A 24,316-nucleotide genomic window follows, 5' to 3' on the forward strand; every position below is an offset into this window, starting at 1 on the left:
TATATGTTTCATGGGGCAAGGTCTAGCTCTACCAAGCTCAGCTAAATCTGACAGAACTACCTCACAAGCACATTTGTTGCTTTAACCCACAAAGACGTTGAGGTTATTTGTTACTACAGCAAAAGCTGGCTTACACAAGTTTTGAATGGATGGATGCTGAAAATAAGGAAGAATTTTATTGTCCACAAAAATGTTTGATTTATATATGAAAACCAAGAAAGTATCTGAATGTATATAACTAAACAAACTCTCAATAAGGATTATTTGTAGATAGAACTTACAGATACTATTTGAGTTACTTGGTTATTTGGTTACCTGGATAGTAGTTTTAACCTAAGTCAAAAGCAGTGACCCTAAACTTAGTGGCATAGAAAGTATTTTAATAGGCTTTTCAGATCCCTTACATTTCTTAAAAAAAAAGTATCTATAGACCCAAAATTCCAAAAGAAATTCCACTATATACTAGAAGATGGGTCAACATTTCCAAGAATATGGATACTCAAGAAAGAGCTCTGCAGCTCTGCTCCTCCCCGTTCGACAGACAGCCACATCTTCTGGTGCAGTGCCAGATTTGGCCGTATTGGGCACCTGGTCACCAGGGCTGCTTTTAACTCTGGCAAAGTGGATATTGTCGCCATCAATGACCCCTTCATTGATCTCAACTACATGGTGTACATGTTCCAGTATGATTCTACCCACGGCAAATTCCACGGCACAGTCAAGGCTGAGAACGGGAAACTTGTCATCAACGGGAAGTCCATCTCCATCTTCCAGGAGCGAGATCCCGCCAACATCAAATGGGGTGATGCTGGTGCTGAGTATGTTGTGGAGTACACTGGGGTCTTCACCACCATGGAGAAGGCTGGGGCTCACTTGAAGGGCGGGGCCAAGAGGGTCATCATCTCTGCTCCTTCTGCTGATGCCCCCATGTTTGTGATGGGTGTGAACCACGAGAAGTATGACAACTCCCTCAAGATTGTCAGCAATGCCTCCTGCACCATCAACTGCTTGGCTCCTCTAGCCAAAGTCATCCATGACCACTTTGGCATCGTGGAGGGCCTCATGACCACCGTCCATGCCATCGCTGCCACCCAGAAGACCGTGGACGGCCCCTCTAGGAAGCTGTGGTGTGACGGCCGAGGGGCTGCCCAGACCATCATCCCTGTTTCCACTGGAACCACCAAGGCTGTTGGGCAAGGTCATCCCTGAGCTGAACGGGAAGCTCACTGACATGGCCTTCCGTGTCCCCACCTCCAATGTGTCAGTTGAGGATCTGACCTGCCGCCTGGAGAAAGCTGCCAAATATGACGACATCAAGAAGGTAGTGAAGCAGGCATCGGAGGGCCCCCTCAAGGGCATCCTGGGCTACACTGAGGACCAGGTTGTCTCCTGTGACTTCAACAGTGACACCCACTCTTCCACCTTCGACGCCAGGGCTGGCATTGCCCTCAATGACCACTTTGTCAAGCTCATTTCCTGGTATGACAATGAATTCGGCTACAGAAACCAGGTGGTGGACCTCATGGTCCACATGGCCTCCAAGGAGTAAGAGCCTCCTGGACCACCAGCCCCGGCAAGAACAAGAGGAAGAGAGAGGCTCTCAGCTGCTGGGGAGTCCCTGCCCCAACTTAATCCCCCAACACACTGAGAATCTCCTGACCTCCAATTTATATCCTAGACCCCGAGGAAGGGGAGGGGCTTGGGGAGCCCTACCTTGTCATGTACCATCAATAAAGTATACTGTACCCAGCCAAAAAAAAAAAAAAAAAAAAAGAGCTCTGCAGACTTAAAAAAGAGAATGCCAAAATTGAATGTTTGAAACATTGATTGTTTAATGTTGTATATGCATGCTTATTTGAATAATAAAAATTTGTACCTGGAATGTAACTCAATTATGCATTATTTGTCCTTTGAATTTTCTTCACTCTGTAGTAAAGATTACTTATTAGCTGGAAAAAAAAGACAAAAGTGTTTTACTTAAAAAATATGTTTTGAATTGCATCCATGTGTCACTGAGAGAAGGATTGAATCCATAAATGTTGTGGCAAAATGCCAAGAATCTAGGAGTTTGAAAGTTACTTAGAGGAACAGTATGGAGTTTCCTCAAAGAGTTGAAAATAGAAAACTACCTTATGATCCAGCAATTGCACTACTAAGTATTTGCACAAAGGATACAAAAATACTGATTTGAAGAGACACATAGACCTCAATGTTTATAGCAACATTATCAACAATAGCCAATTATAGAAAGAGCCCAAATGTCCATCATCTGATGAATGGATAAAGAAGTTGTGGTATATGTATACAATAGAATATTACTCAGCCATAAAAAATCTTAAATCTTACCCTTTGCAACAACATGGATGGAACTAAATTGTATTATGCTAAGAGAAATAAATCAGTCAGAGAAAGACAAATACCATATGATTTCACTCATATGAGGAATTTAAGAACAAAACAGATGAACATAGGGAATGAAAAAGAGAGACAAGCAAACCATAAAATAGACTCTTAACAAACTAGGGGCTATTGAGGACTGTTGGAGGGAAAGTGGCTATAGGGTAATGGGTATTAAGGGTGGCACTTGTTGTAAGCACTGGGTGTTACATGTAAGTCATCAATCACTAAATTCTCCTAAAACTAATATTACACTGCATGTTAACTAACTGGAATTTAAATAAAAACTTGAAAAAAGAAAGTTAAATAGAAACTCCACATACAGTGAAGTATTTAAATAGCCTTACTTAAGAAATTCAGTCATCTACCACAGGCTGACTAATCTTATATTTTTAAATGATTTTGCAATTGTAAGAGTTAGCATCATCTGTGTTATTTTTAAATTTTTTCTTTTTTTGCAAGTACATTTTTAATAGTACAATATCATGAGTATTTCCTCAGTGGTTATACATTACAGAATTTTTATTCAGTCCTGTCAAAATATAATTGCTATATCCAACCTAAAGCCATTAAGATCTAAATTGTGAGGTAGTGGAGATTGAGAAACAATCTCACTACAATGAATTGGCATCACTGGAATGATTCACCTGATACAAGTTACTAATCAAATGAGTTAAGGGAAGTGGTTAATATTAGATTTTTTATATCATTAAAGTTAATTTTAAATGGTTAAACTAATGAACAATGCTCTGACGTGAGCAAAGGGATTGCACTAGTTGTGAGTTGGAATATAGAGATGCAATTATATGTAGAGATGTAGTTAAACATAGAGATGTAATTCAAATTTTAAAATTCTGAGAAAAATGCTTAAAATCATTTTCCAAATCATTCCCACCAGATACAACTAGAAATTCAGAATAGCTACAAAATCATACTAGAAGGGTAAGTGAATAATTGGCATTAGATAATCAAGCCTTCAGACAACATGAAGGAATAAACTTCTTCCTATAAGTAAGGTAGAAAGAGAGACAGAGGGGGAAAACACAACAGAAGGGATGACCCAAAGAGAATTCTTTGGAGCCCTTGTGCAGGACCCCAGACAGCTGTGATTTTGGCAATAGGTGATTTTAAGTTAACAACTTACCAAGCCCTTCCTTGATGTTCTTTTGACTCTCCCAGCAGCCTAGTGAAGGAGGATGACTTGGAAAGTCCACTGTGCCCAGGAAGGAGACTGAGCTCTGAGAGGCAGTTGCCTCCCCCAAGCCTATCAGTTGCTTGATGCACAGAATCAGGATTTACACTGAGATCCCCTGGCACTAAATCCAGGGTTCTTTCCATTCCATTCTCAGAGTCCCCTGGAGAGAGACTTCAGATGATGGGGACCTAAAGGCCAGAAGAAAGAAGAACGTGATGATGAGGAAGTGGGAAGTAAGAAATGGAGATAAGCACAGAGAAAAGAATGAGCACAAAATAAAGCATATTTCCCTACAAAATGATTTCAGGTGTGGAACTTCTGGGGCACCTGGGTGGCTCAGTCAGTTAAGTGACCGGCTCTTAATCTCAGCTCAAGTCTTGATCTCAGGGTCCTGAGTTCAAGCCACACCTTGGGCTCCATGCTGGGTGTGAAGCCTACTTAAAAAAAAAATCAAGTGTGAAGCTTGAAAATCTATAAATGTTATTTCTTTTTTTTAAAAAGGATTTTATTTATTCATCATAGAGAGAGAGGCAGAGACACAGGCAGAGGGAGAAGCAGGCTCCATGCAGGGAGCCCAATATGGGACTTGATCCCAGGATTCCAGGATCGGGCCCTGGGCCAAAGGCAGGCACCGAACCGCTGAGCCACCCAGGGATCCCTATAAATGTTATTTCTAAACTCTGCCCATTTTCACATGAAAGAAAAGAGGGGAGGGAATGACTCCCTTTTCACTTCTGCTTCATTTTTTTTTTTTAATTTCAGATTTTTATTTAAATTCTAGAAGATATGTTTATTTTTAAAAAATACTTGAGAGAGAGCATGCAGGTGAGTTGGGGGGAGGGGCAGAGGGAGAGAATCCTCAGCAGACTCTGTACCCAGCCCCAGCTGGAGCTGGATCCAGCGACCCATGAGATCATGACCTGAGTCCCATGCTCAACCAACTGAGCCACCCACGGGCCCCTAGAAAGACATGCTTATAAGAACTGGTCCCATTTCATGGATTGCTAATTTTGTGAACTTTTAAATAATGAATCATATGTACAAAAGTAATAGAAAGGATAAGACCTTGACAGCCAACCACTATCTTTCTTAAAGGAGAACGAGTACAGTATACTGAGTCCTTCACGAATCCATTCATTGGATAAGTATTGTAAGTATTGAGTAAGTATAGTAAGTATATACTGTAAGTTATATATACTTATATATAGTAAGTATATACTGTAAGTATAGTAAGTATTGAGTACCTACTACATGTCAATCTGATCAACTGAGGTGATTTAAAAGAAATGACCATCTACTCGAGGAGCTTAAAATTTAACAGGTGTGTCTCCCCTTGTAGCCTTTGGGTTTTCATAGAGACTCCTTAAATAGCATTTGAGGCTTTTAGTTCTTCTAGCCTTAATCCCCTAATATTATACAGGAACCCTATTGATATGGAGCAAGGTATAGGGCAAGGGAAAGTGTTCTATGGGCCTATGATTAGATCTCAGATTAGGTCTCAAGTTTTTAGTGAGTCTAGGCTGGCTATTTCCCTTCCCTCAGGCTATTTAAGCCTTAGTGAAACCCCAATCAGTTAAACTCTGGTAAAATAGTTTCCTTTGAGGGTAGAACTTGCTAAGAACAATATTTCAAGGGCTCCTGGGTGGCTCAGCAGTTGAGTGTCTGCCTTAGGCTCAGGTTGTGGTCCTGGGGTCTTAGGATGGAGCCCCACATCAGGCTCCCCCACAGGGAACCTACTTCTCCCTCTGCCTGTGTCTCTCCTCTCTCTGTGTGTCTCTCATGAATCAATAAATAAAATCTAAAAAAAAGAAAGAACATATTTCAAAATGATTATTCCTCCTCCTGCTGGAAGTACTAGAGGATTTGTCTCCCATCTTCACAGTGAGAACATGATAGGAACTCTGGAGGTAAAACTCATGGAAATGGGAGTGTACCATTAAAATAGGGCCCCCTTGGAGTTTTTAACTCTTAAGCTAGTCTACATTAAGCCACTTAGTAGTTCCTTAGTTACAGTTTGAAGTATTCCTACAGATAACAGTTCCGACTACAGTCTGCTTCTACTGGGCTTCTATTCCTGGTAAACTGCAATTCTCTTTATCTTTCTGTCTCTCTGTTTTGAGGAGCAACATTTTGTTCTTTGACCTCAGTTCTCTGATGACTCCAAAATTGATGACTTTCAGTTTGTTCACCATTTTTCTTGTTGTAAGGATAGGAATGACAACTTCCGAGCTCTTTCAATACTTTATTATGTGCAATTACTACATTTTTTTTTCTGTTCTATTTATTCTTATTTAAAAAATCGCTGGTTGTGGGGCTCCTGGGTAGCATCTGCATTCAGCTCAGGTGGTGATCTTAGAGTCCTAAGAGCCTGATGAGCCCCGCATCAGGCTCACACTCTTTCTCTTGAGTAAATACATAAAATCTTTTAAAATAAATTAATAAATAAAATAAAAATGAAAAATGCTATTTAAACCCACTAAACTGGGTTAGTTTGATGATTACTAAGCGTATTAAAAGGAAACAGAATTGGAATGTGAACTGGTACTGCCACTCTGGAAAACTGTGTGGAGGTTCCTCAAAGAGTTAAAAGTAGAGCTACCCTATGACCCAGCAATTGCACTACTGGGTATTTACGCCAAAGATACAGATGCAGTGAAATGTCGGGACACCTACACCCCAATGTTTACAGCAGCAATGTCCACAATAGCCAAACTGTGGAAGGAGCCTCAGTGTCCATCAAAAGATGAATGGATACAGAACCTGTGGTCTATATATACAATGGAATATTACTCAGCCATTAGAAGGGACAAATACGCACCATTTGCTTTGACGTGGATGGGAGGGTATTATGCTGAGTGAAGTAAGCCAATCGGAGAAGGACAATCATTATATGGTTTCACTCATATGGGGAATACAAAAAATAGTGAAAAGGATCATAGGGGAAAGGAGGGAAAATGAGTGGGAAAAATCAGAGAGGGTGACAAAACATGAGAGGCTCCTAACTCTGGGAAATGAACAAGGGGTAGTGGATAGTGGGATGGGGTAACTGGGTGACGGGCACTGAGGCAGGCACTTGACAGGATGAGCACTGGGTGTTATACTATATGTTGGCAAATCAACTCCAATAAATTATATATATATATATATAATAAATTTAAATAAAGAGAAACAGAATTGAATGACAACCTGAAAGTGGGGAAACTATGACTCCAGAAGCAATAAAAATGATGGATTTGATTAGGTAAGAATTAGAAATGTGAAAATAAACACAACTAATAAAAAAAAAACAAATGACTGGCTAGGAAAAAGTGTATGTTATACACAAATGGTTCATATCTCTAATATATATAAAAGCTTCTAAAACTAAAGAAAAAAGACAACCTGTAGAAAGATAGGCTAGAAATATGAACAGATATCATAGGAAAAAGAAATGTAAATGGCTACTAAACATAAGAAAAGTTTTAAATTATATTCATAACAAATAAGTAATAATTTAAAACTTCACTGAGTTACTATTTCTTTCTTATCAGATTGGAAAAAAATCCAAAAGTCTGCAACATATTTTCTTGATAAGGCTGTGAAGAAATAGCACTTTAATACATTGTTATGGAAATACAAAATGTTGAAACTCCTAAAGAGAGGGGAATTTGTCAATATGTAGCAAAATTACACAAGTACTTACCCTTTTATTTAGCAATCCCACTTCTAGAAATCTACTACAAAGATACACCAGGAAAAAAAAAATACAAAAAGGTAGGTTCACAGGAATTCACTGAAGTACTATTTGTAGGGGGGTTCAATAGGTTAAGCGTTTGCCTTTGACTATAGTAGGTCATGATCCCAGGGTCCTGGGATTGAGCCCCACGTGGAGTTCCCTACTCAGCTGTGAGTCTGCTTCTCCCCATCCCTCTTCTCTGCCCTTCTTATAAATGCACCTGTGCTCCGTCTCTCTCTCTCTCAATCTCAAATAAATAAAATCTTAAAAAATAAGAAATACTATTTGTAATAACAGACTAAACAAACCAAATGTTTATTAATAGGAAATGAGTTAAATAAAACCATGCTGTATCTGTACAATGAAATATTTTGCAGCCCTTTCAGAAGAGGCCAGAGAAAGCTCTCTTGTCCCTTCCACCATGGGAGGTTACACTGAGAAGTCAGCAATCTGCAACTCAGAAGAGGCTCTTTACCTGAACCCAGCCATGCTTGCATCCAGTTTGGGACTTCCAGCCTCCAGAACTCTGAGAAATACTTGCTGCTTTTTATAGCAAGATTAGGTGGCTACCTAATCTGTTGTATTTTGTTATAACAGCCCAAATGTACATGAGCTACCAAACCATAGAAAGACATGGAAGAAACTTAAAATACATGTAATTGAATGAAAGGAACTAATCCAAAAATACTACCTACTGTGTGATATTCTGGAAAAAGAAAACCTATGGAGAAAGTAAAAGGATCAGTGGTTATCAGTATGCTCTTTTGCAATGTGGCCTTGCTATTTATTCTTCTGTTAAAAGGTGGAGTCTATTTCCTCCACCATTGAATTTGGGATAGACTTAGTACTTATTATGCCTAATAGGAAATGTAATGCTTTGAATTCTGAGGGTAGGCCTTAAAAGTAATACAACTTCTGTCTTTGCATCTTATAATTCACCCACTGTGAACTCAGCTACTATGCAATGAGGAAGCCTGAACAGCCCCATGGAGAGATCTATGTGGAGAAAAACCAAACCTGACAACAGCCCCACCTGAGTCCTCAATCAGGAATCAGAAATAACTGTCAGAAATGTGAGAGAGACCATCTTAAAACTCTAGCCATCCCAACACCCCCACTGACACCATGATCCCTGACAAAGAAGAAACTCTAGCAGTCCCTGCCTGAATTCTTGACCCAGAGAAGCATGAACAAATTAATAAAGTCTTTTTGTTTTAAGCAATTAAGTTTAAGATGATGTGTTATTAGCAATGAATAACTGACATAAAAGTATAAGAATATCTTTTTTTTTTTTTTAATTATAGTCACAGAGAGAGAGAGAGAGAGGCAGAGACATAGGCAGAGGGAGAAGCAGGCTCCATGCACCGGGAGCCCGACGTGGGATTCTATCCCGGGTCTCCAGGATCCCGCCCTGGGCCAAAGGCAGGCGCTAAACCGCTGTGCCACCCAGGGATCCCATAAGAATATCTTATAGAAAAAAAAAGAATATCTTACAGAGATCATTACTTCCTTATGAAGAGAAAATAGAGAACTACAATATAGATGTAATCTTCAAGCAAATAAATGAAAATAAATAATTTCACCTAAACACCAAAAAATTGATTTTATGATCTATGATTTTTAAAAATAATGCCAAAAGTAATGCAAGGCAGATTGTTAGTAAGTGGTTCAGAGCTAGAAAACCTCCACAGTCTTAGAACAGTGAGGTCTATTTAGCTGGAGTAAATAGTAAAATTAAAGAAATAGCAAGGAACTAGATAGGGGAAATTGATAGAGACATTAACCTTAAAATAGTTCAGACTCTCTTCAAGAGGTAACCAGAAGTTGGCTGAAGAGTCTTAGTAGGGCAGTGACATGATCAAATCTGTATTTTGACAAAAGTGGTTGTTTTGTATGGATCATATGAGGAAAAACTTGACACATCAGGGCCATTTAGGATGATTTCCAGATATGAGGTTATGAGAAGTTGGACTAGGGAAATAACAGTGCATACAAGTTCAAGAACTATCTAATTAATAATTATGAGATGACTGAATGGTAAAGGGAATGATGAAGAAGGAAAATCCAGAGATGATGCTGAGGTTTTGAGTTGGAGTGACTAAGAAAATTGTGATGACACTGATGCAGAGAAGAAAACTAAGAAGAGATAATGGGTTGAAAAATAATGGTGTTCTACTGAGTAGAATTTTAGACCTGATTTAGTAAGTTCTTGACCTACTAAGTTAATGCTATATCCAAGTAGAAACATCCCATGTTTAGTTTCCGGCACAAAATTGAATTAAGGTGAGACATTAGAACTCATAATAATAAACACTGTTTTCCAAAATGTGTTTCTCAAACACTATTTACATGAGATGCCCCATTAAAAGATCCTGAGACTAAATACATTTTGAAGATGTTTACTACTTCTTGGATATCATAATGCACATTAGAATATCACACTCAGAACAATCCTTCTGTACAGAGCCTATACAATTTTGCTTAAGCAAAACATTCCAAAATATGGTCAACCCTTAACATACTTTATATCATGATCCACTTGGAAAATTCAAAGACTCATCAAGAATAGACTTAATGGGGCACCCTGGGTGGCTCAGCAGTTTGGCGCCGCCTTCAGCCCAGGGCATGATCCTGGAGACCCAGGATAGAGTCCCACGTCAGGCTGCCTGCATGGAGCCTGCTTCTCCCTCTGCCTGTGTCTCTGAGTCTCTCTCTCTCTCTCTCTCTCTCTCTCTCTCTGCGTGTGTGTGTTTGTCTTCCATGAATAAATAAATAAAATCTTAAAAAAAATAATAATTTTAATGGCTTTAATGGTTATAGCCAATGCACAGAATCAATAAAAATGGGAAAGAAACTTGAGAGTGAAGGTCAAAGGGTTAAGTCATGAACTAGGATAGAGAAGAGTCTTCCATTGTCTGACAAATGGAAGGTGATCATGGAAGTTCAGTGTCACAGAAGATCACAGAAGCCAACCAATAAGTATGTTTCAGAAGGACAACATGGTCATGTACTACAGAAATGTTAAGAAGGCCAAAGCCAAAAAGTAAGGCCTGGAAAAGGTCATTAGATTTAGTAAGAGGTCAATAGTCACCCTTGAAAGAGTTTTGGTGAAAGGATTTGAGGAAAAATATATGACAGAGGCTAAAGAAGAAGTATGTTGTCATGACAGAAATCAAAATTGAGGGTAATAAATATTTACTTATCTGAAAGTGAAAATCTGAGGGAAAGAAGACTAGCTCCATGGGTTGTCTCTGTCAATTGGAAATTATCAATAGTGGAAAAAAATCTGTGCACATGCAAAGACAGATGAGAATACACCAGTGGAGCCAGTCTAGGAATGATACTAAAGAGTGAAAATACTCTGAGGAGTAAGGAATAGTCCTAGGGCAAAAGGAGCATCTTTAATCTGAAAGAAGAAAAACAGCTTTTCTTCTGAGATGAGCACAAAAGACAAGTGATGTCAAAAGAGAGTTAAATGGGTGATGATGGAGGAGAAAATCTCTTAAGGATCAGCAGAGTGGGGGAAGGAAGCAGATGGCAGGAAGAAGGCTGTAGTTAGCAAAGAAGAGAACCAAATATATGCTCTTGGAAAAGGAGCAATGCCAGATCCCTTGAAGGACAGTAAAATCTGGGAGGTTGAAGAGGTCATTTAGGTTAATGTTGAATATAAAATGAAAGGGTATTTAAATATTTATTTTTTTAAATATTTATTATTTAATGCATATAATATGAAAAAATTTGGAAAAGATGGTAAGATCTGTCCCCTTATTGTTTATCAGTTTATTTTACTTGCTTATTAAAGATAAGAATTCTCCATTAAACTCATTAAGTTCTATTGGGCAGGCCTTGGTCTGTCTTGTTTATTTTTGTGTGACTGACATCTAATAGTGACTGGCAGATAGTAGGTGGTTGGTAAATATTTGTTTAGAATTTACAAGTATGCTTTGGTTCAGGAGGCAAAGTGGAAGTGCAGGGCACAAAGGATAGGAATAAATATTTGATTATAGCAGAAGAGGAAGACTAGGTTTGTGAGTGGGGAAACTGGCCTCATTAATAAACATTTCTGAGTCATAAAGCTGAAAATGACCTCTCAGATCATCTAATCTTGATTCCTGTTTCCAGGGAAGGCTCACTTAATTGCTCAGCCTTAAGAAACAAACTCAACCAAAAAAACTCATAATACCAGCAAAAGGCTGCAGTTGATTTCATCATTTGATTTTTTTTTTTTACTATTACCCCAATGTGAAGAATATAAATATAGTCACAAGCTTTCCCCTTTCAACAGTTCACTTCCATTTCCTGCTAGTGGCTGCATCATCATCAATCTTTTCAAAGTCATTATTCCCATAATCCTTGGGCTTTCACTCTCCACTCCCAATGTCTACTCAAGATACACCCAAAATAAGTTCTAAAACACCCGATGAATATGAAATGAGGTGGAGAGCAAAGGCATTTCAGATGTGCCAGTAGGTCCTGGTGTTTCTGACTTAATAAGTTTGACTCCTCTTTTAAGACTAACAACACAGTGCAGCATGTAGCAAAAAGCATCAACTTTAGAGCCTACAGTCCAGATTCAGTTTTGAATCTCAAGCACAATTGCTTTACTATGTAATTCTATTTAAGTTATTCAACTCCATGCACTGATGATGATAATAACATAGTTTTAGGCTGGTTTTGAAAATTATAGATAATGTCTATAATGTACCTGGTACAAAGCAAACAGTAAAGTGAAGCTACAAATATTTTTTTTCAAATATTCTGTTTTGATAGCCAAAATGCCACAGCTCGGGCCATAGTAAAACGTGAAATGTTCCTGGCCATGGCGAGTGAAAAAGGGCAGTGAAAATGAGACTAAATACAGAAACATACTTGAAAGTCTGTTTAAGAAACAGATCCCACATCCCCCTTTCTACCATAAACTGCAAGGCAACTTCAGTCTTCAGGTCCAGGAAAGGACAGAAAATATTTCTCCGATGAGGGTAAAATAGAGAGTCTCTGGAGAATGGAACACCAGAACCACTGGTATCTCTAATATCACACTAAAAATGTGGAGATTAAATCAATATTTACATTTTGAATGCTGAGATATCCTGCCTCCTTCCCTCATTCAGCTCCCAGGACTCTGAGAGCCAGATTTCTAACCTGCAGGCAAAAGTTTGGAAGTTTTCTTTGGGCAAAATGACCAGCCTAAAAAGAAGTCTAAAGATATTGATCAGAAATTCACAAGAAGAAGAAATTCAATGAAAAAACAGACCAAGGAGAAAGTGAAGCCTACAATTGACAAGCACCATCCACACATTCCAACTTGCAGTCAGATTTTCAATGGCATTGTCTTTAGAAGAAAGATCAACTAAGGATTACCAGACAAACAAGGGAATGGAGACTATTAAGAGAGAAGAAAAGTTTACTTTAAAAAATTGTCCTGAGATGTATAAGGCAAGGTGTATGAGGCAAGGTCAGTATGCTATTTAAAATGAAGGAGGAATGGGATCCCTGGGTGGCGCAGCGGTTTAGCGCCTGCCTTTGGCCCAGGGCGCGATCCTGGAGACCCGGGATCGAATCCCACGTCGGGCTCCCAGTGCATGGAGCCTGCTTCTCCCTCTGCCTATGTCTCTGCCTCTCTCTCTCTCTCTCTCTCTCTCTCTGTGACTATCATAAAAAAATAAAAAAAAATCTAGGAGTATTTATATAAAATAAAATGGAGGAGGAATTATTCATAATTTTTAAAAGAGATTTTGGAATTTTAAAAAAATGCAGAAACCAAAAATGCAATAGAAAGGCTGGGGCAGGGCAGCCTGGATGGCTTAGCGGTTTAGCGCCGCCTTCAGTCCAGAGTGTGATCCTGGAGACTCAGGATCGAGTCCCATGTCAGGTTCCCTGCATGGAACCTGCTTCTCCCTCTGCCTGTGTCTCTGCCTCTCTCTCTCTTTCTCTCTTTCTCTCTGTCGTTCTCTCTCTTATGAATAAATAAATAAAATCTTTAAAAAAAAAAAAAGACTGGGGAATGACACTGAAGGAAACTTTCAGAGAGTAGAGTAAAAAGACAAACATAAAATGGGAAAGATAGGCAAATAGAGAACTAATCCAGGAAAGCCAATACACAAATAAAATGATTTTCAGAAAGAGAAAATGCATGATGGAGTAGAGGAAATCAACAAAGAATAATCCACAAAACGTCCCCTGAACTGAAGGATATGAGTTTGCAGGTAGAGGAGGCCTGATGAATGTGAATATCTGCCTTGGCACATTGGAAAAGCATGAATCCATACTAATATCAATTACAATACACTTCTGAACACTGAAAGCAAAGCAAAAACTCCACCCACCTCCAAAGAGAAGGTATAATGCAGAGACAGGTATTAGAATGCCTTTGGACTTCTCAAGAGCAACCCTGGAATCTAAAAGACATTGAAACAATGATTTTTAAGATACTGAGATTTCTAACCTAGAATTCTATACTAATCGACTGTGAGGGAAAAATAAAGACATTTCAGACATCTAAAGTCATGAAAATCCAGCTGCTGTGAATCTCTCTCGTCCACTGCTTGAGGATGTGTAATGTTACACTAAACAAGAGCATAAACCAAGTAAGAAAATACATAAGTTATAAGAAAGTTATAGGAAAATGGGCAAAGTCAAACAGCTCCAGAAGAGATTTCTTCAAGAAAAATAAAATTGGTAGAATTGTCTGGGTGTCTTTGAGGGATATAAACAACTAAGTGTCTGAAATTAAGTTATATATTTAATTGTATATATAAATTGCTAACCAAAGGATTTTATATGTAAAATACTAATGAAAGGGGGGCAGCCCGGGTGGCTCAGCAGTTTAGCACTGCCTTTGGCCCAGGGTGTGAGCCTGGAGACCTGGGATCAAGTCCCATGTCGGGCTCCCTGCATGGAGCCTGCTTCTCCCTCTGCCTATGTCTCTACCTCTGTGTGTGTGTGTGTGTCTCCCATGAATAAATAAATAAAATCTTTAAAAAAAGGGAGGGGGGAGACAAGACAACGAACTCTAATAAAAAGTAAAATTAATCCAGTATAGTATGTGGCTCAGCAGAAAATATTGTTTAACTATTTATAAGAATTCAAACATTGAATATTGACCTAACTAGACATGATGTAACTATACTGGGAGGAAAAGAGCACAGAGGAAAAATATATAGGTGGGGATAGGATAGAGATAGGCAGTACCGTAAGTGGTTTCAAACAAAAGTGAATGCTAAATCCTTATTTGGAGGGAGATGACATGAGATAATATCTAAAATTGATAGATCAAGATATAGCAATAAAACCATGTTGCATAGGGATCCCTGGGTGGTGCAGCGGTTTGGCACCTGCCTTTGGCCCGGGGCGTGATACTGGAGACCCGGGATCGAGTCCCATGTCGGGCTCCCGGTGCATGGAGCCTGCTTCTCCCTCTGCCTGTGTCTCTGCCTCTCTCTCTCTCTCTCTCTCTCTCTCTCTCTCCCTCATAAATAAATAAATAATTTTTTAAAAAACCATGTTGCAAAAAATAAAAATAAAAAAATAAAAAAAAATAAAAAAATAAAAAATAAAAAAACCATGTTGCATAGAAATGTGCAGTTTAAAATAACAAAAATATTTGATTTTGCTTTGAGGAATTAAGAAATAGAGAAGCAAAAAAAAAAAAAAAGAAATAGAGAAGCAGTAAGGAAGAGGAAAAGTGTTTTACAAAACAATTTAAATTAACTATGTGCATGCATATCTTGAATAAAAAATTGAAATACACAGAAATTTGAAATGGAAAAAGAAATGGCTAGCGAGCTGCTTAAGATTCCTTATCATTGAAGAGTTAAGAGGAAGGTAACTGGCTTTTACAAAGAGATGACATTTGAACAAATGATGTGAATGGTAGAAAGAAGTAAAGAATGATAGAAATTCAGTAACATGGAAGTTGTCTGCATCTGAGTTCAGAAAAGGAGGGCATTGGCCTTAGGAACATGGACCAGATAACTAAAAGTATATTATTCCTATCAATAATTTCTCATGAGATAGAGTAACTCTAGACACAAAGTGAAGTAATATTTAACTTTAATACTTAATAATCTGTGGAGTTCCTAGACACATTGTGCAATTAAAGGAATGAATGAATTCATTGAATGAATGAATTTAAAATGAATTAAATGAATTTTTAAGTTTATAGTCCCACATATTTCTCAGATACTTAGATTGAATTGAACTGAATTTAGTGAAATGTCAAAGAAAACATGTGAGTCCCATTATTTTATTGGGCCACACATAGAAAGGATAGTAGTTAGAAGCAAAACTCTTTAGGTTTACAGGTTTTTGATGTTTTAATGATTTTCCATTAAAATCAAGCAGTTTTTGCAAAGAGGTTTACAGATATTTAGTAAAAGTTTCCTATTGAAGATGACACTTGACTTTTATGGTGCATTTTCTTTTTTCTTTTTCTTTTTTAAAAGATTATATTTATTCATGAGAGAGGCAGAGACATAGGCAGAGAGATAAGCAGGCTCTCTGCAGGAGCCCGATGTGGGACTCGATTCTCCCAGAATCCCGGGATTCTCCCAGAATCCCGGGATCACACTCTGAGCCAAAGGCAGATGCTCAACCACTGAGCCACCCAGGGGTCCCAATGGCACATTTTTCAAAATGTTAATGATTAAGTAGTTTCATTAAGAATGAAATATGTTTTAGTTTTTAATTATAAATTAAGAATATCATATTTATAATCATTCTAAGTTATCTAATACCTTTTAAAGGGAACATTGTTAAGGCACCTGGGTGGCAGAGTCCATTAAGCATGGACTCTTGGTTTTGACTCAGGTCGTGATCTCAAGGTTGTGCTCAGCCCAGAGTCTGCTTGAGATTCTCTCTCCCTCTTCTTCTGCCCTTCCCCACCTCCTGCACTTGCATGCACATGCTCTCTCTCACTCTCTCAAATAAATAAATAAATACATTCTTTAAAAAAAGAAAGTAGAAAAAAATAAAACAAAATTATTTTCCCAGCTTTAGCCAAAAAGTTTCAGGAGAAAAAATATAAGAAATGTTCTTATTTTCATGTCATAGCTGTCTCTTATATTTGGTGACATATCAATTAATAAAATATATAAAAATTTTATAAACAAAATTTTTTTAATTAGAGGTGTTTTTGAAACTCAAAATATTACATAATTTGCCTACATATGTGTGTATGTATTTATATAGTATCTAATTAGAATTTTACTTAGACATTATTTAGTCCATTCTTGACTTTTATCCAACAAGGAGGAACAGAATGGTTTAGTGGTTCCCTAATGCTAATATGACATAGCTGATTGGTGGAAAAGCAATTAAAAAATTCCTTGGTCTCCTGATCCTCAGTCACATTCTACTTCTGTATCATCAGTTATAAAAGTAGTCTAAATTTTGGTCATTATGAATTTAAAAGGTTTTTAAAAGCATAATTTGTTTTTTGAAGTGAAAGCAGGAGGAAAAGGACTTTTACAAATTATTCAATCAGAATTGAGACAGAAGATACTTATTAAGGAAAATGGGGACATTTTGGTAAGGCTGTAGATTGGCAATATGTCTCAATCAGACTTCCTATACATCTATTTAGCCCTAAATAGCGTATCTATAAAAAGAGCTCCTCTCACTCTTCAGTCTGTGCAGCACAGGAAGGTAGAACCCTGGAAGAAAACCAGTCTTGCTGGCCTAAGAATTTAGAGGACTGAATTTGGGTCTGTTTGAGCCACTAAAATCTAAGGTGAAATCCCCTAAAGGAAGGAGCTACTGAGTGAGAAGCCTGGAAATCTGCATATAAACTCTCCTCAAATTGTTGGCTGACTGCCTGTCAATCCAAGGAACCTAGCAGAAGGTGACAGCTGTGAAAGGCTCTAAGAGCCAAGCAGAGATTTTAGCTGCTGCCCACCACAGCTAAGACACACCTTGAAGCTGAAATCCAACCAAGTTAAGTGACCTTGGTAACCACCTTGGGTTTTCCATGAAGCTAGGAACAAAGCCTACATCACCAAAACTAAAATATAAACCTGTCCTAAAAAAAATGAAAACCAAGTTTCCACAAGTTTCCTCAAGTTAAAGGTGATCTGTCTGTAATTTAACTGCCTGCTAGAACAAAACTCAATACTTTTCAGAGGAAGATCCAGAGACCCTGCAATGTATTACCCACAGCATAACAATAAAAAATTACTAGAAAGGGAAAATGTGACTTGCAGTCAATAGAAAGAGACCAACAAAGGCCGTAGGTGTTAGAGTTGGCAGAGAAAGACTTTAAAATAACTGTGATAAATATGTTTAAAAGTCTACCAGAAAAGATGAATATAACATATAAAGAAATGGGTAATGGAGAATAAAGATTAGAAAAGCAGAAACGAAACTGCCTTTATTCACAGACAACATGATTCTACAAGATTCTCCAAAAATCTTTTAATTCCAATAAGTGAACTCAGCAAGGTTCTAGGATATAAAAAGTCAGTATTTCTATACTATTTCAACAAACAATTGGAAATAACATTTAAAAATAAGTAATCTTTATAATAGTGTCAAAAAACATTAAATACTTAAGAATAAACTTTTAAAAAGATATAAAAGATCTCTACTTTTAAAACTACAAGTCTGCAGGAAGGCCAAAAAAGTAAATAAATACACCATGTACATTGTTGCAGGATGATACTGTAAAGATGTCATTCCACCTAAAAATGATGTATAGAATCAGTATAATTCCAGCTCAGAATGCTGTTTTTTATAAAAATTGATAGTCACACATTCACTGTTAAATAGAAATACAAAGGACCAGAATAGCTAAAATAATCCTGAAAAAGAAACAAGTTGGAGGATTTAGACCATCTGACTCTAAGACTTATTATAAAGCTATAGTAATTAAGACAATGTGTTATTGGCATAAGAAAAGACAAATAGATGGGTTGAATAGAATAGAGAATCTAGAAATAGACCTCTCCCCATATGTATTCAGCCAATTGACAGAAATGCCAGAAATTCAATGAGGAAAAGAAAATATTTTCAACAAATGGTAGTAGAACAACTGGATATCTATATATCCTGAATAGTATATCACAACATATAAAAAATAATGTGAGGTGGATTGTAAACCTAAAATAAAAACTAAACTATAAAATCCTTAGAAGGAAGCATAAAGAATATCTTTGCAATAATTCAGTAGGAAAGGATTTCTTGGTATGTAAAAAGTAGTAACCATAAAAGAAAAAAGATACATTGGACTTTATCAAGATTAGAAACTGCTGTTCATCAAAAGACACGTAAAGGAAATGGAAAAGGTAAATCACATATTCACTATCAAGGCTTAGTGAGGCTCTACTACACAGCTTGCCTGTAATGGAAATATGATTTTAACACAGGTCTTTTGGTTTTATTTATATTTTTTCTAGAGAAATAAAAATATCATAAATCTTGACACTGCAAAAGTACAGAAGTTGAGGTTTAAAAAATGGACAGCAGAAATGGAAGTTTGGATAGTGAAGTTAGCATCTTACTAATATGAAAAGTAAAGAGAAAGATTAGTCAGATAGAACAGGCAATAGCAATTTCAGTATAATATTTAAAGCCAGTCAGTAACCAATTCAAATCAAAGTAACAATAGGACTATTAAGTCCTAGGATTATTAAAATAAGTAGCAAGTAACATGAGTAGACTAAATACTCACCTTTTTTTAATGAACTAATATACTTTATTTAATATTATTGTGCTCCTGGTGTATATTCAACTCCACTAACACAGATCCAAGCTGCATGAGGCCATACTTCAAAAAATAAACAATCCTGAGTTAGTGATCAAGCATTCCATGAAGTCGCTAAGCTGTCCTTTGTACAAAAAGACATTTAAATCTGATTACTAAAAATAAATAAATAAATAAATAAATCTGATTACTTCATTCTGTAGTTTTTCATTTGTTTGCTTGGTATCCTCCAAGGAGGCCAGAGTTTCGCTCTTCTCTTTGGTCATCTGTTCCATTACCCTCATGGCGTCTTCTGCTGTTTGAGCAGCTTTGGCTTTGTCGGCTTGCTTTTTCATTTACAGTTGGGAATCAACTATAGTTGATAAGTCAAAAACTAGAAGTTAACATAAACATTTCACCTGGGAAAAACATTTAGAAATGGAGGGGATTCTGCTTTTCATTTTATGTCCATTCTTTAAAATTTAATTTTTTCCATACATGTGCACTTATTGCATTGTTTTTTTCAAATAGATTATAAAGAATAGGCAAAGAGGGAAAGAGAGAAACCTACATACCTAGAGGTTATCACTGCATAATGAAATTTCAGATGACTTCTTTCTTTATTACACCTGTCTGTATGGCTGACCATATTTTTATAATTATAACAAGAAAATAAAGCTGGTTTCCCTTGAAGAAACAGAAAATCTCTAATTAAAAAAAAAACTATATTGAAGTACTATATTGCCTACAGGAAAATAACATCTGGCTGTGTTGGAGCTTTCTGGCGGGAAAATACTTTTCAGAATGTCAAAATACTATTAACTTCTTGGTCTAGTTCACTATATTACACTGAATACAAACCACTGTTGTTTCAGTTAATGAATTCTGGAGAGTCCTTAGCCTCAAAGTGCCAGGTACGACTGTAGAACACTTGCCTATAGTTGAGCAGAAAGTTCTCACAATAATAAAATTACTGTCAAATGTCACTGAGTTCTTTGCAATTATTGTGGGAGTAAAGAAATCCTAAAAATACTCCTATGGTAGAGTCTTTACAGTTCATACTGACATAAACTCTTTTGGGATTCTTCTCTAAGATGAAGTCTACACCCATAATTATGTCATCATGTGTGCAGAGTGTCATTTTGATTCAGTTCTTGTAACTTGTTTATAAGCCTAGTCAAGCAATAGCTAATGGTGATGGCCAGAGCCATTTGCCATTTAGATATCAAAACGTGTTGTAGTGTTCCCATTGGATCTGTGATATGGGTTCATCTATATCCTAAATTAGGTGTGTAGAGAAAAAAAAATGCATACCTGTAGGAATGCATTTTATAGCAAGAAGGGTATTGTTCCAGAAATTAGTCATCAGGTTATCTTGGCCATTGTAAATTCAGTACATCTGGGAATTATTCTCAGGAAAACATTAGGTAGAAGCTCTAACTAGGGGCTTGGATTTTGACTACTACAAAGACTGGGAAAAAATAAAGCACATAACAAGCTCCAGTATATAATCTACCAAGTTAATTCCATGACATATGATGCTGAAAACTTGATAAGGATTCCTTATTGATTTTGTAAGATTATATTAATGGTTTATGTAAGATTATATTAAGGGTAGACTCCTTCACAAATGGCAATGAAATGTTCCCAGTTCCCCTATTGCTTTATTCTTAAGTCTGGGCCAGATATTTGCAATCAACTTCTGCTGTGTATGTGCATTTTCTCCTTAGTTAAATTTAGGGTTCTCTAAGAACCTTGCTTACATAAATATAGGGAAATAGTTAAAAGTAGGGATTTTGAAGTCAGATCTGGGTCTGAATCCTTGAAGCTCAATTTGCTGGATAACCATCAACACAGTCATTGTGAACCTCAGTTTTCTTACTGATAAAAAATGAATGAAAGCACAACAACTCAGAGTTGTTATAAATCAAATGATAGTCTATATAAATCACCTAGTGTAGTGGTTCCCAAGTGTATGCACACTGGGTTTTCCTGAGGAGCTTGGTATAAACCATTAATATAATCTTACAAAATCAATAAGGATTCCTGATCAAGTTTTCACTGTCATGTATCATGGAATTAACTTGGTAGATTATACACTGGAGCTTGTTATGTGCTTTATTCTTTTCCAGTCTTTGCAGTAGTTAAATAAAGTCTAAGCCACTAGTAATAATCCTAAGAGGCAAACACTATATAATCCCCAATTTCCAGATGATAAATGAGTTTGTAGATATTTAAAAACATAATCAAGGTAATGTAATTATTACAAAGTAGAATCAATATTTAAACCCAGTTTGCCTGAATCCAAAGCCAAGCCCTCAGTTGTAATGCTATCCAGCCCCAAGCAAATTTCCTATCCAGAACTTTCCCAATCCAATTGAGGTATGGCATATTGACAATCTCAGTTTTGGGGGAAAAAGAAACACACATACACACAAACCCTCCTGAATTGAGAGTAAGCCTTCAAAAAAATCATAGAAACAACTGCTTTGTCTCAAGCAAATGATCAGACTGAAAGCATAGTCAAACTACTGAGGATTGTTGCAGGAAATTGGACAATAAGGTTAGGTATGTTTCTCATCAATAAACATATTCCATGTTAGACAATAATTTTTAAAAATTTTTTTAGACAATAATTCTTAGTCATGCCAAATTTTTATTTTTTTTTTAAGATTCATTTATCTTTTTGAGAGAGAGAGTGTGTGTGACATGAGGCGGGGGAGACATAGAGGGAAGAGAGAATCTCAAGAGACTCCCCACTGAGCTCAGAGCTGGATGCAGGGGTGGTCCCACCACTCTGAGATCATGACCTGAGCCAAAACTAACAGTTTCAACTGACTGAGCCACCCAAGCACCCCAGTCCTGCTGAATTTTTAAATAGAATTTTGCGGGATACCTGGGTGGCTCAGCGGTTGAGCATCTGCCTTTGGCCCAGGGTGTGATCCCGGGAGTCCCAGGATTGAGTCCCACATCGGGCTCCCTGCATGGAGCCTGCCTATGTCTCTGCCTCTCTCTGTGTGTCTCTCATGAATAAATAAATAAATTTTTTTTTAAAAGACTTTTTCATGAAAACTCACTCCAGCTCCTTCTAAATGGATCAAGGACTCAAAAGACAAACATGTCTTTTGCTAGTTATATACTCAGCACTCACTTTTCACTTATCTATACTATAATAGTTAGCTTTTATCAAGAACCGGATTGATACAAATTTCAGCCACAATAATTGAAACATAATCTGTGTTCAATAAAGTCCAAGTTCCAAATGAAATGATAAAGCATGTGAGCATATCCTTCACAGAACCATCTGAACTGGATTTTTTACTCTAGCTTCTCAGTACAGACTAGAATAACTGTGAGATTTTTAAAAAACAAAAAAATCCCCATAAAACAGCTATTCTCTGTTATGACACCTGGGTTGTCTGGGTATCCAAATGAAGAGAAAGAACAAAATTAGAGGACAAATATGGTCTGATTTCAAGACTTATTATAAAACTAGAGTACTTAAGACAGTGATGTATTGGCATAAAGGCAGACAATGGAACAAAATAGAGAGCCCAGATACAGCCCCACACATGTCTAGACAACTGATTTTTGACATAAGTACAAAGGCAATTCACTGAAGAAAAAGTAATGTTTTCAACAAATGGTGTTGGAATATTTGTGTATCCATATACAAAAAAAAAAAAAAAGAATTTCAATCCATACCTCTTACCACATACAAAAATCAACTCAAAATGGGTCATAGATTTAATGTAAAAATCTGAAACTATAGAATTTCTGAAAAACAACATGAAAGAAAATCTTTGAGACCTTGGGTTTAGACAAATATTTCTTAAATACAACATCAAAGACATAATCAATAAGAGAAAAAAAACATAAATTGTACTTCATCAAAATTTGAAAGTTCAGTTCTTCAAAAGATCCTATAAAAGAATGAAAAGACAATCCACAGATTGGAGAAAACATTTGCAAACTGTTGATCTAATATAGAACTTGTATCCAGAATATATAGCAGACTTTCCAAACTCAATAATAAGAAAACAACTCTTTTTTTTTTTTTTTCAGGGAGCAAGTGGTTTGAACAGACATCTCACCAAAAAGGGATATGGATAACAAATAAGCATGCAAAAGGATGCCCAGTGTCATTTGTCGTTAGGTAAATGTAAAGTCAAACTGCAATGAGATACCACTACACATCTAACAGAATAGCTAAAATTAAAATAACTGACCATATCAAGTATTAGGAAGGATGTGGAATTCTCATCCACTGTAGGTAGAAATAGAAGTGTTTCAGCCCTTTGGAAAAAAAAGCTGGACAGTTTCTTAAAAAATAAATACGCACCTACTACATGAGTTAGCCATTCCACTCAAGATATTTACCCAAGAGAAATGAAAATAGACAACCATAAAAAGATTTGAATACAAATATTCATAGCAGTTTTATCTACAATAGCCCCAAACTGGAAACAACCCAAATGTCCTTCAATCGGTGATTGTATAAGCAAATTATGATATATCTGTACTTTAGTAATAAAAAATAACAAGCTGTTATACATGCAGCATGGATAAATATCAGAATCTGAATAAAAGCAGCCAAGAAAAAAACAAATACATGCTGTATGATTCCATTTATATAAAATTGTAGAAAATGCGAACAAATACATAGTGACAAAAAGCAGAACAGTGGTTACCTAGACTAGGGGAGGGGAGGTAGGAGAGATTAGAAGATTAGAAAAAGACACAAACTTTTGAGCATAATAATTATGTTTATTACCTTAATTCGTGATGTGGTTTCAAAGGGGTATGCAAGTGTCAAAACTTAGAGATATGCTTTAAATATTTGTAGTTTTTTTATATTGATTTTATCCTCAATATATCTATTGAATATATACATTTTTTAAAAAATCTCTACTCTTCTTGTTTAAAGACTTCATTAGCTAAATATAAAAACATTACATATGATCATGATATTTTTATTTTATAATTATTATTTTTTTTTTTTTAATTTATGATAGTCACAGAGAGAGAGAGAGAGAGAGAGAGAGAGAGAGAGAGGCAGAGACACAGGCAGAGGGAGAAGCAGGCTCCATGCACCGGGAGCCCGATGTGGGATTCGATCCCGGGTCTCCAGGATAGCGCCCTGGGCCAAAGACAGGCGCCAAACCGCTGCGCCACCCAGGGATCCCTAATTATTTCTTTTGATTACACGCCACAGTAATTTCTGAGAGGGTTAGGCTTCAGGTTTTGGTAATAAAAGATTACCTTTTTAAAAGCCTGTTTGACTTCTTAAAGACAGCACAAATATCTTAATTTATTGTCTGCAAGAGAATAA

At 36.8% G+C, this 24,316-nt stretch overlaps 1 long non-coding RNA gene and 1 pseudogene across 4 annotated transcripts in view; both read left to right on the forward strand.

Moving 5' to 3' along the window:
* The window catches only part of LOC121498876, a 129,064-nt gene extending 105,480 nt beyond the window's left edge, over positions 1–23,584 (forward strand). For 2 of the 4 annotated variants that reach the window (XR_005989937.1, XR_005989938.1), the window contains one exon: positions 23,050–23,584. This is a non-coding gene — a long non-coding RNA (uncharacterized LOC121498876). Of the gene's footprint in view, positions 1–3,746; positions 3,989–23,049 lie in introns of those variants that run through there. The other 2 variants (XR_005989935.1, XR_005989936.1) reach the window with 1 other exon arrangement.
* Positions 652–1,549, forward strand: LOC121498875 (annotated as a pseudogene).
* Positions 23,585–24,316: the final 732 nt, after the last annotated feature.

The sequence above is a fragment of the Vulpes lagopus genome, chromosome 9 (genome assembly GCF_018345385.1).
Source record: "Vulpes lagopus strain Blue_001 chromosome 9, ASM1834538v1, whole genome shotgun sequence".
NCBI classification, from domain to species: domain Eukaryota; kingdom Metazoa; phylum Chordata; class Mammalia; order Carnivora; family Canidae; genus Vulpes; species Vulpes lagopus.